The sequence below is a fragment of the Cryptomeria japonica genome, chromosome 1, assembly GCF_030272615.1.
Source record: "Cryptomeria japonica chromosome 1, Sugi_1.0, whole genome shotgun sequence".
In the NCBI taxonomy this organism is placed as follows: domain Eukaryota; kingdom Viridiplantae; phylum Streptophyta; class Pinopsida; order Cupressales; family Cupressaceae; genus Cryptomeria; species Cryptomeria japonica.
In genome coordinates this window covers 527701565-527718141 of record NC_081405.1, presented here as the reverse complement: position 1 = coordinate 527718141, position 16577 = coordinate 527701565, and positions in this window count along the sequence as shown.

The following is a 16577-nucleotide window of genomic DNA, read 5'->3' as shown; positions in this document are numbered from 1 at the left end:
TTTTGTTCAAAATGTCTCTGTTTTGATGGTTATCTACTTTGTTTAAACCTTTTAAAAGGCGAGCTGCCCCTAGATACAATCAGGATTTTGCCCCTAGCTTTGAACACTTCTTTCGATATGGATATATACATTGATCACCAAGCCATGGTGAGATATAATGCAGATAATTGTTTGGATAATCAAAGGCAATGACTATGCTAAGTGTGTCCCAGATTGTGCTACGTTAAAATTTTTGCGATAACCATAGGTTTAGTTTAGATGGATGTGAAAAGATATGATATGGATACATATAGATGGAAGAGTCTGTCTATCACAAATAGTGCATGTTGCTAGGTTTTCACTACTTGTTTTTATTGCACTTTTTGATTTGGTTTTTGTTTTTTGTTTTTTGTTTTTATTTTTTTTATTTTTTTATTTTTCCCTTTATCCGTGCATTGGATAACTTAGGTATAGAAATTTTTGAGATGCACACTATTGATAGGTTTGTCAAACAGGTCTCCCTCTGATGTAGATAATTGATATGCTCTGGATCCATAAGCTGATATGATGACAAAAGGACCTAGCCAATTTGGTTCAAACTTGCCCTTATTTTCCCGATCCTGTTGATTGCGGGGATTTTCTTTTAGTACCAAATCACCGATTTGAAATGCCCTTGGTTTTACCTTGTGATTATAGCTCTAGTACATGCATTGCTGATATACTTTGAGGTGATCAAAAGCACGTTGTCAGCGCTCATCCATTAGCTCTAACTCTTGCAGTTTGTTTACCCGATACTCCTCATTTGGAACGTCCTTTTAGTGATACTCTAAGTGATGGAATCTCAACCTCAATAGGTAGAATAGCCTTTGATCCATACACAAGTATGGTATAGCTCCTGTAGGTGTGCGGATGCTAGTTCTGTAAGCCCAAAATGCTGTGTTGAGTTGAACATGCCAATTACGACTAGCCTCGTTCATTGTCTTCTTGATGATTTTCAAGATGGTTTTGTTTGAAGCCTCTGCTTGGCCATTCCCTTGTGGATAGTATGGTGTGGAGAAATGATGCTAGATATGGAATCATTCGCAAAGTTCTTTCACATCTTTATTCTTGAATGGTCTTCCATTATACTTGATAATGGAATTAGGAATGCCATACCGACAAATGAGATAATTCGGGATAAAAGAGGATATTTTCTTGTCGGTAACAATAGTTAATGGGACAACCTCAATCCACTTTGTAAAATACTCAGTGGTTGTGATGATAAACTTATGTCCATTTGATAAGGAAGGATGAATATTGCCTACTAGGTCGAGTCCCCATTGACAAAATGGTTATGATGTAGTGAACGGTTGCAGCTCCTATGCTGGTGCATGTAGAAGATTACCATGAATTTGGCATTTTGGACATTTTATGGAAAACTACTATGATTCCTTTTCTAGGGTCGGCCAATAATATCCCATCCTTAGAAGTTTCTTGGCGAGAGTAGAACCACTTGAATGTGTGCCACAAATACCTTCGTGAAGTTTATGCAAGGCGGTTTCAAATTTGTTACGATCAAGGCACCGAAGAAGAGTACCATCAAGACCTTGGTGGTAAAGTGTGTCAGCGGTTAGGGTATAATGAGTTTCTTGACGAATAAAGTTGTGTTTTTGGTTTCAGGATAGACCTAGTGGAAGGATATTGTCTTTTAGGTAGGTGTAGATCTTTCCATAGAGGGGTGAGTCGAAATCAACTATGTGGCATATGACTTGAGATTCAAAATTGTCGTAGGCAGGGGAAAACAATTGTTCCACCAGGAACTCATAACAACTCTATTTTTTTGGTATTTGCAGAAGTGAGGCAATGGTTGTCATGGCATCTGCAACTTTGTTGTCCAATCTTGGAATCTATTAAAATTTGATGTCCACAAAGTATTTGAAATCATCCACCATGCATTTGTAGGGCATTATCTTGGCATCCTTTATCTGATAATCATCATTAACTTAATTAATGACCAATTGTGAGTCTCCAAAGACTTTCAACTCTATGATGTTCCACCCAACGACCATTTTGATTCCTGTGACTAGAGCTTCATATTCAACAATGTTATTTGTCAAAGGAAACATCAATCTGTAAGATTTAGGAATAGTGTGTCCTTTTGGAGTGATGAATAGGACACCAACTCCTAATCCATGTTGTGTGTATGATCGGTCAAAGTATAAGACCCATGGTTTTGTTGATATTGCAAGAATATTTGTATCTGGAAATTCAACATGGATTGGATGACTATATTGTAATGGTGCTTCTGCTAGTTGATCAATGATAGCTTGACCTTCGATAGACTTTCTATCTGTGTAGTAAATGTCAAACTCACTTAGATTCATGACCCATTTAGATAACCTCCCTGTGAGAGCGACTTTGCCGAGTAGATATTTTAATGGGTCGATGTTTGCTACCAGCTTGATTGTATGAGCTAACATATAGTCTCGAAACTTTTGAGAAGCAAACACCACAACCAAACAATCTTTTTCAATGAATTTGTACTTGAGCTCGTATCCATTCAATGTCCTGTTGATGTAGTATATTGCCCTTTCCTTGCCTACTAAATCCTCTTGTGCTAACAATGCTCCTCGTGATACCTTTGTAGCTGATATGTAAAGAATGAGAGGTTTCCTTTCTATTGGTGGTACTAGGATAGGTGGATTCATTAGATATTGCTTGAGTTGGTGGAATGATTATGCACATCGATCTTCCCATCTAAAAGGGGCATTCTTGTGGAGTAGATGAGTGAACGGAAGGCACTTGTCGGCTAGTTGAGAAATTAATCTTCTTATGGATTGTAGTCATCCTTGTAGAGATCTTAACTGACTGATATTTCTAGGAGGTGGCATCTCCAAGATTTCTTGTACCTTTGCGAGGTCCACCATGATTCCCTTTTATGAGACTATGTATCCCAAGAGTTTTTTGAATGTTACACCGAAGACACACTTTTTAGGATTCAGTCATACATTGAATTGCTCTATCCTCTGGAAGATTTTATCCAAAATTTCCAGGTGTCCTTCTCTTGTGAATGATTTGGCCAATAGGTCATCTACATAATCCTCCATGAATGTGTGCATCATATCACGAAAGATGGTGGTCATTGCTCATTGATAGGTCGCTCCCACATTCTTCAAACCGAAATGCATGACATTCCAATAGTAAGTACCCCATGGACATGTAAATGTTGTTTTATCTTGGTCTTCCTAGTGCTATTTTGATTTGATTGTAGCCCGTGAAAATGTCCATAAGTGATAACATAACATGTCCTATTGTTAGATCTACAATTGTGTCGATCCTAGGTCTTTAAAGGAAAGTCATCATTCGGACAAGCCTTGTTGAGATCCCTGAAGTCTGTACAAAGTCTGATTTAGATACAAGTACAATGTTAGATATCCATTCTGCACAATCTATAGGTCGGATGAATCCTACATCAAGTAACTTCTTTCGTTCCGCTTTAACCAATATGGCGACATGTGGGTTCATTTTTCTCACTTTATGCTTGATTGACTTAGCTTCTGGAGCTATAGATAAGTGATGCATGATCAAATCTGAATCTACCCCTGGCATATTTGCATAAGACCAAGCAAAATTGATTTTCTTTTCTTTGAAGAACTTAGTGAAATCATGCCTTTTTTGTTCTGTTAAGGACTCTGCCAGGTGTATGGTCTTTGGTACTGCTTACGTGCGGATGTTGATTGATTGAGTTGGTTCAATCAAAATTGGTGATCTCTCCAGATAATGTTTAGGAAGAGTGTCAATTCTCTCATCTTCTGGTGCCTCAAAGAGGTTTTCACCATCAGATATGTCCTTTATTTTTACTTTTTTATGATCTAATACTGTCATTAAATGGTTTTCACCATTAGATCAATTTTTGACTTTATTCATTTTGTGACTAAGAAACTTGGCACTCTCCTGATTGAGAACTTTGTTATGAGATTAGCCGGTGGAACATTTGCCTAGATTTACTGAACAAAGGTATTGGACAATAGTGTCATCATCTGGGAAGATAGATATGTTGAGTTGTTTAGGCTGTTCCTAGTCTATGAGTTCAGGATATATTAATGGTAAGGAATCATTTGGTGGGTTAAGGTCAATAGCAGTGAGGGTCATGATGGAAACATTATCAAAGTTGTTAGTAATATGAGTAAGGTCTATAATGGTACTCTCTTCGGTATTACCTATTTCATAGCGACGCTGCTCATTCTCATTAGCTTCGTAGATATGTTGTGGTCCAAATTCTAATATTCTAGACCCTAAGCCTTGTCCTTCATTAGGCATAGGTGTATATATAAGGATTATATCTACCTCAATGTCTTCAGTTAAAATAGAGCAAGTATCCCATTCATATTCATGTGAGTCTATTTCACAATCACTCTCTAGGACTCTATTGATGTAGGTAATGGGGATACCATTTGGTGAGAAGAATTTAGTCCTTAATTTTGTCTTTGAACTAACTTGCATGCCATTTGAATCAGGTTTTGTACTAGGTTGCAATCTACGAATCTGTTTGTGAGAAGCCTCCTCTCTTTGTATGGAAAGCTCTTCTTGTTGTTTGTCATACTCATCTTCCTTGTGTTTGTAGACCACCTCATCTGTTGCTTTTTGTTGTGTTAATTCTTGTTTCTTTCACTGTCATTGTGTGGTTTCTTGTTGTTGATCTTGTTGCCATGTAGATTCTTGTTGTCGATTTTGTTTCCATGCAGATTCTGGTTGTTGGTTTGGTTGATCAATTTGATGTTGTTGTTGTCCATATCCTAGTCTAGATTTGTCCTTGGCAAGTTGTGAGTGTGGTTGAATTGGTTCTACAATACCTTCTTTCAACTCACCGATAGGACCATTTCCTGAGTATCCCATCCTTTGCATGATTTTGAATCTTTTGCCATATTGCTCTGTTGGGAGAGTGACACTTAACATTGTTGCTTGGGTGTCCTCATTATCCTTGTACAACCATTTCAAAACATCTTTGTCTTCCATTCCATCTGCTAGTGTTCCTTCTTGAATGAACATACCATCAAATATTTTGATAGGTTGTAAAGATTGTTGTCTTGAATTTGATGGTTGCCCATAAGATCTTTGGCTAAATTGGCAATTTTGATATACATAAGGATGGTTCAAAAGAGTATTCTCCCACACCTTTGTCTTTTAACTTCAAATTTTTCTCAAAATCTATGGATAGAGATTGGAGTTGATCCTTACTGTTTGATGATGTGGAAGGGAGAGCTTTCCTATTATGTGGTAGTAGAACATTTTGAACTGCTTTGAGATTATTACAATACTAGAAAGGATTAGTGTCTGTTGTAATAGAAATTTATTGTCCATCATATGGGAATTTCAGGCACTGATGATATGTGGATGGCACTTCTTGCATTTCATGGATCCAAGGACAACCCAAAAGTATGTTGTAAGATAATTCTATGTGCAAAACTTGACATAGAGTATCTCTCTGAACTGGTCCTACTTGAATAGGCAATACCCAAAGCCCTTTTGATGATATTTCCTCATCATCATATGCTTTGATTGTTATCTTTTTTCTTAAGATCAATGACTATGAGAAATCCAATGCACGGATAAGTTTTAAAGTACATATATTTAGATCGACTCCTCCATCTATTAGTACTCGTTTCACTCAAAGTTTATAGATCATGACTTCAATATGGAGCGGAGTATTATGCGGATGATTAAGAGAGACGTCATCATGTTCTGAAAATCATAGATTATGAGGCACAGTTAAATGTCCCACCATGGCTTGGAATTGATCAATATCCAGGTTATTTGGAACTGTAGTGTCAACAAGAGCCTTTTCCAGAATATCCTTGTTTGCGGGTGAGATCTTGAGAAGCTTCAATATGGATATGTGAGCCGATATCTTCTTCAATTGATCTACCAGGTTGTATTGAGTGTTTGGATATGTTGTTGTTTTGGAGGCACTCCCTTTCAATACATATCTAGATTGAGCTCGTATAGTCACATTGACCAGAACATGTTCTTGTTTGTCTTTGATATTTATGACATTGATCTGATTGTCATAGGCTAATGTGTGATTGATAATATTGTTGTACACATTATTTATATGGGCCCCTTTGTTGCTTGAGGATGATGATGTGCCTTTGTCATAATTTGGAAGTGGATTCTTAAAGGCATCATGATCATCGTTGGTTTTATGAACATCTACCATTATGTCACCATTATCTAAAAAATCTTGAACCAAATTTTTCAACCTTAGGCAATCATTTGTGCGATACCCTTTGTTTCTATGATATTCACAGGAGTGGGCATCATTCCACCATGATGGTTTGACTTGAGGTTAAAAATACCTTGTGTTTGGCAATGTAATGAGTTTATTTGTCAACAAATCTCAAAAAATTGATTCAAAGATTTGTCCTAAAGGTCCGAATTTTCATCAACATGGTGTCAGTTTCGTGTTAGTGTTGTTTCCTTGATTGATGTTTCCTTGAATGTTGGGCCCTTGATTATTGGTTCTTTGATTGGTATTTCCTTGAGTGTTGGTTGGTGCAGTAATACCGGATAAGTTTAACATAGGTTGTTTTGTTTTAACATTGTCAACTACACCATCATTAACGACATTCTTATTTCTTGTCCAAAATTTGGATTTGTCTGAGTTGTTGTAGTAGTTGTTGTTATAGTTGTTGTTTGATGAACTAGCACCTTCTTTAGAGAACTTCAAAGTTCCCCTTTTGATTGAGGCTTCTTCTATCTGGATGCCATTTTTGCAACTTTTTAAAACTAGGTAGACATTGTAGTTTAATGATAGCTCATCTCATCATTAAGACTGTCTATAAAGATTTCCATTTTTCCCTTTTCAGGTATGGTTTGGGGATATCTAGAGATCAATCGTCTCCATCTTTGCAAGAACATCATGAATGATTCGTTGTTCTTTTGTTTTGTGTTGCAAAGATCAAGCATGGTAACCTCGTGTTGAATGTTATAAGAATATTGAAAACAAATTTGTTCACCAACTCTTCAAATGATCTGATGGGAGGTGTGATTTTTGAAAGTCATTCCATCATTTATCCCCTAGGCTTCTTGGAAATAACCTCATCATGTAAGTGTCATTGTGGGAAAACTCCAAGCTCATTGTGCAAAATTCCCTTATGTGATCACGGGGATCACTTTTACCATTGTATTTGTCATACTTTGGTATTTCAGAGTTAGGTGGGAATGGTGCCATGTTCAGATTTTGATCAAATGGATAAGGAAAAATATCCTCTAAGGAATATTGTGTGGTAGTTCCTTGTTGCATGTCTTCCATTTGTTGTCATTGGTATCACCATGATCATGTGTATTGTCATGATCAGTGTTAGAGGTGTGTGTTCTTGATTTTACCTTTGCTAGATAGGAGGAGAAAGTATTTCTATTTGTCGGTTTCGATGAGTTTTTCCAAGAGTTTGTGTAGGCCAGGGTCTTGTTGTGCCTCTTAAATAAATTCATCTGTTATTTCTTCTTCATCCATATTTAGGTAGTTTTTCAAAGTGTTAACTTCTCGATGTCTCATGCTTGATTTTGGCTCTTCGTCCCACTCGACGTTTTTATGTGATCATGTAGAAACTAGCATGACTTCAGTTGATTGAATATATGATTGGATCCTTAGAAAGATATGCTAAGTTAATCTTTCCTCCCTTGGCGAGGCGTTGAGAAAATGTTGACTTTTGTTCAAAAGCACGTGCTTTTAAAGTTTCCTTGTCAAAATTAGTTCCTTTACCGTGTAGATAGTTATGAAAGTGGTGTAAGAAAGCGCGGTGCTTTAGGAAGAGTTTACGGTTTATGTGGAGAAACTTTCTTCTTTTTAAGATATTTTCTTGGCTAGGTTGTCTCGTTTTCAACTCTGTTTTCTGACGAAGATTCTTCCTATTTTGAGGAGTGGTCATATAAGTGATCAAAGTTGACATTTGTTGATAGGTTGATGTTGATAACAAATACTTGGTTTTGGATACTCAAGGTTACTTAGTTTGAATAGAGGGTTTGATATGCCCCCTAGTTTGTGACCAAGTGTGTCAAATGATATGGATAAAGTCCCCCGATGTGGAAATTCGATTTGACTAACCTGAATACCTAACTAGGTATTTGATGTTAATATTGAGTTGGATGAAAACTTATGATCACTAGATTGATACCTCTCTAATTTTGAAGATGAAAATCTGTCTTTGATAATTGAAAAGGAAAAAACCTCTTAAAAGGGTAATTAGATCTATGTTTGGTTTCTGAGAATTTTTGCTAGATAAGCCTCTGTTTCAAATGTGCTAATCAAATGCACTACATGATTGCTTAAATGTGCCACAAAATCTGGTATATGCATCACAGGATTGTTCAAATGCACCACTGTCTTTTTTGAATGCATACTGGATGTTTCAGATGTGCCATTGTCTTTTTTGAATGCGCTATTCTATGTTTTTCCTAAGTTTTTTAAAACTAAATTTGGATGTTTGATGTTTTGCAAGATGTTTTAAGAATTCTGACAATAATACACAACAAACATGAAGACAATGGTCAACTTAATTGTAAACATTGAGTGTATGTTTGTTTGAGGATGTGTTCAAATCCCCGATGTTTTCATTGGTTTAGACACCAGAAAAACGCACCAAGTAGACTCTTTAATCAAAGGTCATCAATAATACCATAGCCCACATCTGGATACTCCTTTAGCTCAAACAACCGTGTCACCCCCTAGAGGGCGGCCACTTTTTTGCCTGTGCCGAAAATTAACTCAAAGAGGATTGCTCCTCAATTGAATCGTTATCCTGGGAGATGTATGGTGAGTGTCTTGGGGGAGGATTCTTCCCCACCCTTGCAATATGACATTATTAATGTTTGAATGCTGACTCAGCGAAAATATTCTAGTTCTAAAGTTCATAATCAGGCTTTAGTTCGGTCTTCAGTGATAAACTCTCTCAGGAGGCTTCCCAACCTTTAAAAAAAGGTCTTTACGTATCTCAAGGATACTGAGAGAAGACTAATCACTGAGAAAAAGTGTTGGAGGGGATTTTCATCAGCCTCCACATTTGATTATAGTGGGTTGGACTACTTGGCGCCACTTAGGTCATTCCCTTCTCACCAGCCCCCTCAAGGCAACTTGGGAAGACAAACCTTGTAAAGGTTTTAATTACTTGAAATGGAATAAAGCATGAAGGAGTGAGTCTAGCTTTTTCGTCACCCAATTAAGGGGAGAGCATATATCTTTCAATCAAAATAGAGCAAACAATGATTGATTTTTAAACCTTCATAGCAATTGTTTTCTAAGTCCTATTTGGAGATGTTGCTCCAATCAAACATGGTATTCTTTTTCCCACAAAGTAATGATTTTCTAAACTAGGAAAATGAAATCTTGGTCAATGAAAATGGAAAACACTTTGCAAAATTGACAAGTAGCATGCTCTTTTTACTTGCAACAAAAGTGTGGATTGTTCTTTTTAGACTTTGTAAGAAAGAGATGACTTCAGTTGATTGAATATATGATTGGATCCTTAGAAAGATATGCTAAGTTAATCTTTCCTCCCTTGGCGAGGCGTTGAGAAAATGTTGACTTTTGTTCAAAAGCACGTGCTTTTAAAGTTTCCTTGTCAAAATTAGTTCCTTTACCATGTAGATAGTTATGAAAGTGGTGTAAGAAAGCGCGGTGCTTTAGGAAGAGTTTACGGTTTATGTGGAGAAACTTTCTTCTTTTTAAGATATTTTCTTGGCTAGGTTGTCTCGTTTTCAACTCTGTTTTCTGACGAAGATTCTTCCTATTTTGAGGAGTGGTCATATAAGTGATCAAAGTTGACATTTGTTGATAGGTTGATGTTGATAACAAATACTTGGTTTTGGATACTCAAGGTTACTTAGTTTGAATAGAGGGTTTGATATGCCCCCTAGTTTGTGACCAAGTGTGTCAAATGATATGGATAAAGTCCCCCGATGTGGAAATTCGATTTGACTAACCTGAATACCTAACTAGGTATTTGATGTTAATATTGAGTTGGATGAAAACTTATGATCACTAGATTGATACCTCTCTAATTTTGAAGATGAAAATCTGTCTTTGATAATTGAAAAGGAAAAAACCTCTTAAAAGGGTAATTAGATCTATGTTTGGTTTCTGAGAATTTTTGCTAGATAAGCCTCTGTTTCAAATGTGCTAATCAAATGCACTACATGATTGCTTAAATGTGCCACAAAATCTGGTATATGCATCACAGGATTGTTCAAATGCACCACTGTCTTTTTTGAATGCATACTGGATGTTTCAGATGTGCCACTGTCTTTTTTGAATGCGCTATTCTATGTTTTTCCTAAGTTTTTTTAAACTAAATTTGGATGTTTGATGTTTTGCAAGATGTTTTAAGAATTCTGACAATAATACACAACAAACATGAAGATAATGGTCAACTTAATTGTAAACATTGAGTGTATGTTTGTTTGAGGATGTGTTCAAATCCCCGATGTTTTCATTGGTTTAGACACCAGAAAAACGCACCAAGTAGACTCTTTAATCAAAGGTCATCAATAATACCATAGCCCACATCTGGATACTCCTTTAGCTCAAACAACCTTGTCACCCCCTAGAGGGCGGCCACTTTTTTGCCTGTGCCGAAAATTAACTCAAAGAGGATTGCTCCTCAATTGAATCGTTATCCTGGGAGATGTATGGTGAGTGTCTTGGGGGAGGATTCTTCCCCACCCTTGCAATATGACATTATTAATGTTTGAATGCTGACTCAGCGAAAATATTCTAGTTCTAAAGTTCATAATTAGGCTTTAGTTCGGTCTTCAGTGATAAACTCTCTCAGGAGGCTTCCCAACCTTTAAAAAAAGGTCTTTACGTATCTCAAGGATACTGAGAGAAGACTAATCACTGAGAAAAAGTGTTGGAGGGGATTTTCATCAGCCTCCACATTTGATTATAGTGGGTTGGACTACTTGGCGCCACTTAGGTCGTTCCCTTCTCACCAGCCCCCTCAAGGCAACTTGGGAAGACAAACCTTGTAAAGGTTTTAATTACTTGAAATGGAATAAAGCATGAAGGAGTGAGTCTAGCTTTTTCGTCACCCAATTAAGGGGAGAGCATATATCTTTCAATCAAAATAGAGCAAACAATGATTGATTTTTAAACCTTCATAGCAATTGTTTTCTAAGTCCTATTTGGAGATGTTGCTCCAATCAAACATGGTATTCTTTTTCCCACAAAGTAATGATTTTCTAAACTAGGAAAATGAAATCTTGGTCAATGAAAATGGAAAACACTTTGCAAAATTGACAAGTAGCATGCTCTTTTTACTTGCAACAAAAGTGTGGATTGTTCTTTTTAGACTTTGTAAGAAAGAGAAATTTGTCTTGTTCTTTTTAAACCCAAAAAAGAGGTTACCTTCCTAACTTGCAAAAATGAAAGATTTTTAGTTTGTTTTTCTTGTTAACCTTGCAAGTGTCGTTTCTTTTAAGCCCAAAAATAACTAGTGAAGTTTTTTTTCAACCGAAAAAGAAAGTGTGAGGTTCTTTTTACTTGCTAAATAAAAGAAGTGAATTATTTTTAATCCAACTTTGAAAAAGAAAGTTAGCAAAGAAAAACTACTCCTTTTGGACCTGCAATACCACTATTAGAAACCTGCAACAAACCAAATTGGTGAGAATTAAAAATCTAAGTGGGCTAGACAAGCCTAATTTTTTGACCCTATTACAAGTTTTCAACTCTGTTGTATAGGCGCCACAATAAAACATAAATGTGCCACAAGATTTTACAAAAGCACCAAAACAAATAGCAGATGCCCTACAAACTTATGTATATTCACTAGAACATGCATCAAACGTGCCACACAATGAGTCATATGCGCCAAAAAAATATTCAATAGATCTATTACAGTGGCCAGATACGCTAAAACATGAGGTATATGTGCTAAACCGAGGAAAGGCGTGTTTAAAAATTCTTGTGTGAACTTGGGAAAAAAAATGTTAGGAATGTCTAAAAATGGGGTTCAAGCCCCACAGTGGGTGCCAAAAATGTATGCCTAGAAAGTGTGAAATCCTACAAAATGAGAAACAATTCAAGCACACCAATGAAACATTATATTAGAGGTTAGAATCATAAACAAGTTAGTGAAACAAAATCTCTAAATCCGTCTCATTGTTCTCTATCTCCAAGGATCCTTCAAATCAAGGTGGCTCTTAGCTTGGAAGAGCACTTGATCTCTAGGATGACTACCTAAAGAACGAGGGATATATGATAAAAGATCTAAATGCAAATGCAACTAAGATCTTAGTATGTGAATGGATATTGAAACTAGAAAATGATATGGTGCAAGATGATGAGATTGATATGAAGTTAAACTAGCATGAAAATGATATTAAGATGAAGCTAATATGATATGCTATCCTAACATGATGATTCTATGATAATGCTAAGATGTGATAAAGAAACTAACATGATATTAAAATGTGATTGCTATCTAAAATGCTTAAGCTTATGAGAAAGGCAAATGTAAATTCTTGATAACCTAGATGCATAAAAACTTGGATCCTTAAAATAGAGGAAATGGAGCTCTATTTATAGAAGAAATGGTCAAATGAAGAGTTAAGATTGAGTAATCTTAACAAGCGTCAAGATTAAAAGCTATTCAATCCTTGTGAAGTTTTCAATCCAATCCTAGGTTGATGAATGTCACCCTGAGTAGGCTTGAGAGGAGATGTAAGAGGCATTAAATGCCTGAGAAGACATGGTGGTTACCTTAGGAGGTAAGGCTATGGTTGAGTTACTAGATAACCAGTGGATAAAGCTTTTACCCAAAGGGCAAACTCTTGGGCAAGGGTTAATAGGATAACTAGGGTCAAAGTAATAAGTGCTTGATGAGACCCCTGGGTTAGATGAGGGTTGATTTAGAGAGAAAGTCTCTCATCATGTGGTAAGGTTGGGTTAACCATTAATGGTTTGGAAGACTTTGGAGACAAATTTGTAAGAGCCTTACAAATTTGGGGAACTCAATAAGTTAACTTGTTGAAGAGATAAAGTCTTTAAAGCATTTTGAAGATTTTCTTCCAAATTTGGAGATGTGACTTCCCCAAATTTAGGGATGTGACATGATTAGAATAATTAAGGCTAGTTAAGTGGGATTAGAGGGATTCTAGACAGATGCTTAGGATGCAAGTGGATTTTGTCAGAGGATGCAAGTGGGAGAAATTAGGATTTTAATTAAAATAAAAAGATTTATTTCAACAAAAAATGAACGCAACTTGCATTTGTAGGAAAGTGCAAGTGGAGGGGGGGTTTTATAAATAAATTTGATTTATTTATATGCAAGAAGATGAATTTAATTAAAAATGTGGAAAGAGAATCTAATTAAATTAATAGAATTTTTTCAATTAATGGAAGAAGGGGGATTTAATCAAATGTTGTATTTAATTAACGACTAGATAGAGGAAAAGGGGATATTAATTAAACCTTACTTTAACTAATATGTGAATAAGAAATAATTAAACAAATAAAATTCATTTAATTAGATGCACAAGTTTTAGGTGTCTACATATACATTTGGACTAAAGGTTGATTTTACATGTTCAATCTTCCACAATTGTTGATTACATGTTTAGTTGTCTTAGGGTTAAATGCATTGTGGAAGGTGGGAATGCTAGATCGTAGTGATGAAGGGTACTCCCCTTACAAACAAAAACAAACAACAACAATAGAGAAACAAACAAAAAATGCAAGAAAGAAACTCACGCCTTCTATTATCTCAAGGAAACGAATTACAACATTTAGAAAATAGCATGCTTGAACCACATGAGCTTTCTTATTACATAAATATTCAAGCTAGAGGCACAATATGCACTATTGGAACCATTTTCTATAACCCTAATTTACACCTTTATTAAAGTACCAATAACCACCTTTGAATGTTTTGGAAAGTGTAATTTTTCTTCTTTTTGGTGCCCAATATTTCATCAGTTCATTTTCCTACCCAAATGGATTTTCATTGAAACGAGAGTTTTGGTGGCACAACTTTTGGAAGCCATAACTTATGATTCAAGTCTCTGATTTTCTATAGTAACATATCATTGGAAAGCTTGCGTAGAGATCTATAATGCCAAATACATTTAAAGATCTATTTGTTTAGATTTCAAAAATTTCTCAGGCTTCTAAAGTCCTGGATTTTGAGTTTGAGACTTTATTAGAGAAATTTCTTAGGATGAAAACTTTAATATCTTCCAAATAGTACAATATATTGAGTTTATTCTTTCACCAATCATCCTATTTTTAAATATTTCCCCTTGGGGTTAGTTTTCATGTCCATACGAACCCAAATGGACCAACTCACTAAAAATAGAGAGCAGGTGAATACCTTTGGCCATTTCAAGCTTCTATCTATCCTATACCTTGTAATTGTCATCATGTGATCCATAACAACTAAAGAAAACCACAAAACAAAAGGAGAATACAATATTTTTGGGTGTTGTAAGATTGTTGTTACACCCTAGATGCTCCTTCATCACTTAATGTCTAAATTTATGACATGATTTAAATTTTATCTATTATTTATTATTTATTTAGTACAATTTAATGATGTGTACCTAGATTCTATATTGATATTAAAATCTTTTTGTTATGTGTGTTGAGATAAATTAAACTACTTCCACTAAATAGTCTTGTAGTACAAATCTATTCTAAGTTGAAGATTTTTACTTTATATTTATTGTTTCAATTAATTTAGAGTGTCTATGTCTTTATGTTTAAAACTATCCAATTTTTATGTGAACTTCTCTTGTTTAGTGTCTACATTTAGCTAAACAATGCTAATGTGTTGGCATAAGATATATTTTTAGTCAAGTAGTATTAAAATCTCTTTTCCTTAAGTGAATCCAAAAGACACTTTTATTATTTTAGCATACAAATGAAACACCTCATAAAACACTTGTAAAGATTGTAATAAAGTAAGCATTTATTGTCCAAATTATGATAGTTTTTTTTTTGTTAAAAGGTGTTACCCTTCTAATTTTAAGGGTGATCTACACATCTATTTCATTTTAGATTGCACTCAAATGTGCTAATTAGAATACTAATAATATGCTTTTAAAAAAGTGAAAGAGAATAAGAGGTAACATGTTGATAAGTATATCTAGTGATTAGTGGATAAGAGTATATAGGTGGGGCATAATAAGTGGATTGAAAACCATTATAGGAGCATGTGGCGTGTGACGAATAAGAAAGGAAAGATGATTTTCAAAGGAGAGTTGTTCTAAAAGGAAGTCACTTGGACAAACAAGTATGTCCAAACATTGTTATGCTGTTGCAATTCATCCATTGTTATGTTTAGGTATGATCTATGATAGATTCGTGTTCAAAGTTTTCATTATAGCTAACCACCTCAACAAAAGGAAGCAGAAGAGTATGATTATGGTGTTGTATGATATTTGTCAAAAAGGAGTTTCATGGGAAAGATATATGTCGTAAGGCAAGTGAACCTTGTCACCACTTTGGGAGGACTTGTTAAATGCATTAAAAGGAAAATCCTCAATAAAAATTATAAGAGCCTTTTAAAGATGAGTTGTCTTGGGAAGTAGAAGCAAAGGAATTTTCATGATTATCCCTAAGGAGCTCAAGAATGTATAAGGATACATCACTATCATATGTTGTGAGAGAAAGGCCATTATCAACAAGCATGTGGGAAACCATGTTGAAGGATTTTAGAATAGAGGAGAATTCCTTGATGGTTTATATGTTGCAAATAACACAAACAAAGATGGAGACCCTAAGCCAAGACATATAGAAAGGTAGATGTTAAATAAAATAGGTTGGTAGAAGGCCCTCATTTTTCTCCCCAAAGTTTCAATATTGTACCCCTAAAAAATAGACATCTTTTTGTGTTTTAGTTTAAGAATTTTTTGGAAGAAATTCAAGTTTCCCAAAATGTAAATAAAATAAACAGTGACAATAGTTTAAATTTCAATTAGTTACATTTCTTCACTAAATAATCTTAATCGAGTTACAGTTATGCACTAAGTAGTTTTAATGTTAAAGACCACTAACAACAATAATCATATTTGAAATTTAACTACATATATAAATGTGAGTTAAGGTTGAAATGGTGCTAGAAAAGGAAAGAAGATAGAGGATGCTTCTCTAGTTTGATAGTCATGGAAGGAAAAAAAGGTCAGTATTACCTAGAGAAGTTTCTAGACAATCAAAAACAAATTCCAAACGATTCTATCGATGATCAGATTCACTATCCTCTAAGGAACATGTTCATGTTCTGAGGGGTATGTTTTTGTGCCATAATGAAATTCTCACATCCATTGTGTGTGTTTATGCGTTGTATGGGCATATAACCATGTCCTTTGTACTTGACACGGCTAATCATTTGAAATTATTGATACTTGTCTCTATTGAGATACAAAAATTATTCCAAATGTGTGTAGTACCTAATGAATCCAAAAGAAGGGAAATTGTATACCTAGAAAAAATTCAAGAGCTTTACTCAATCTATTCCCTAATAGCATGTTTCAACATAAAGTAGTTGAATATATGGTGTTGGTGTATGGAGTTGGTATGTACAACAATGGTGGATGTCGTGGATGGATTAAAGAAGGATGTGCTTGGA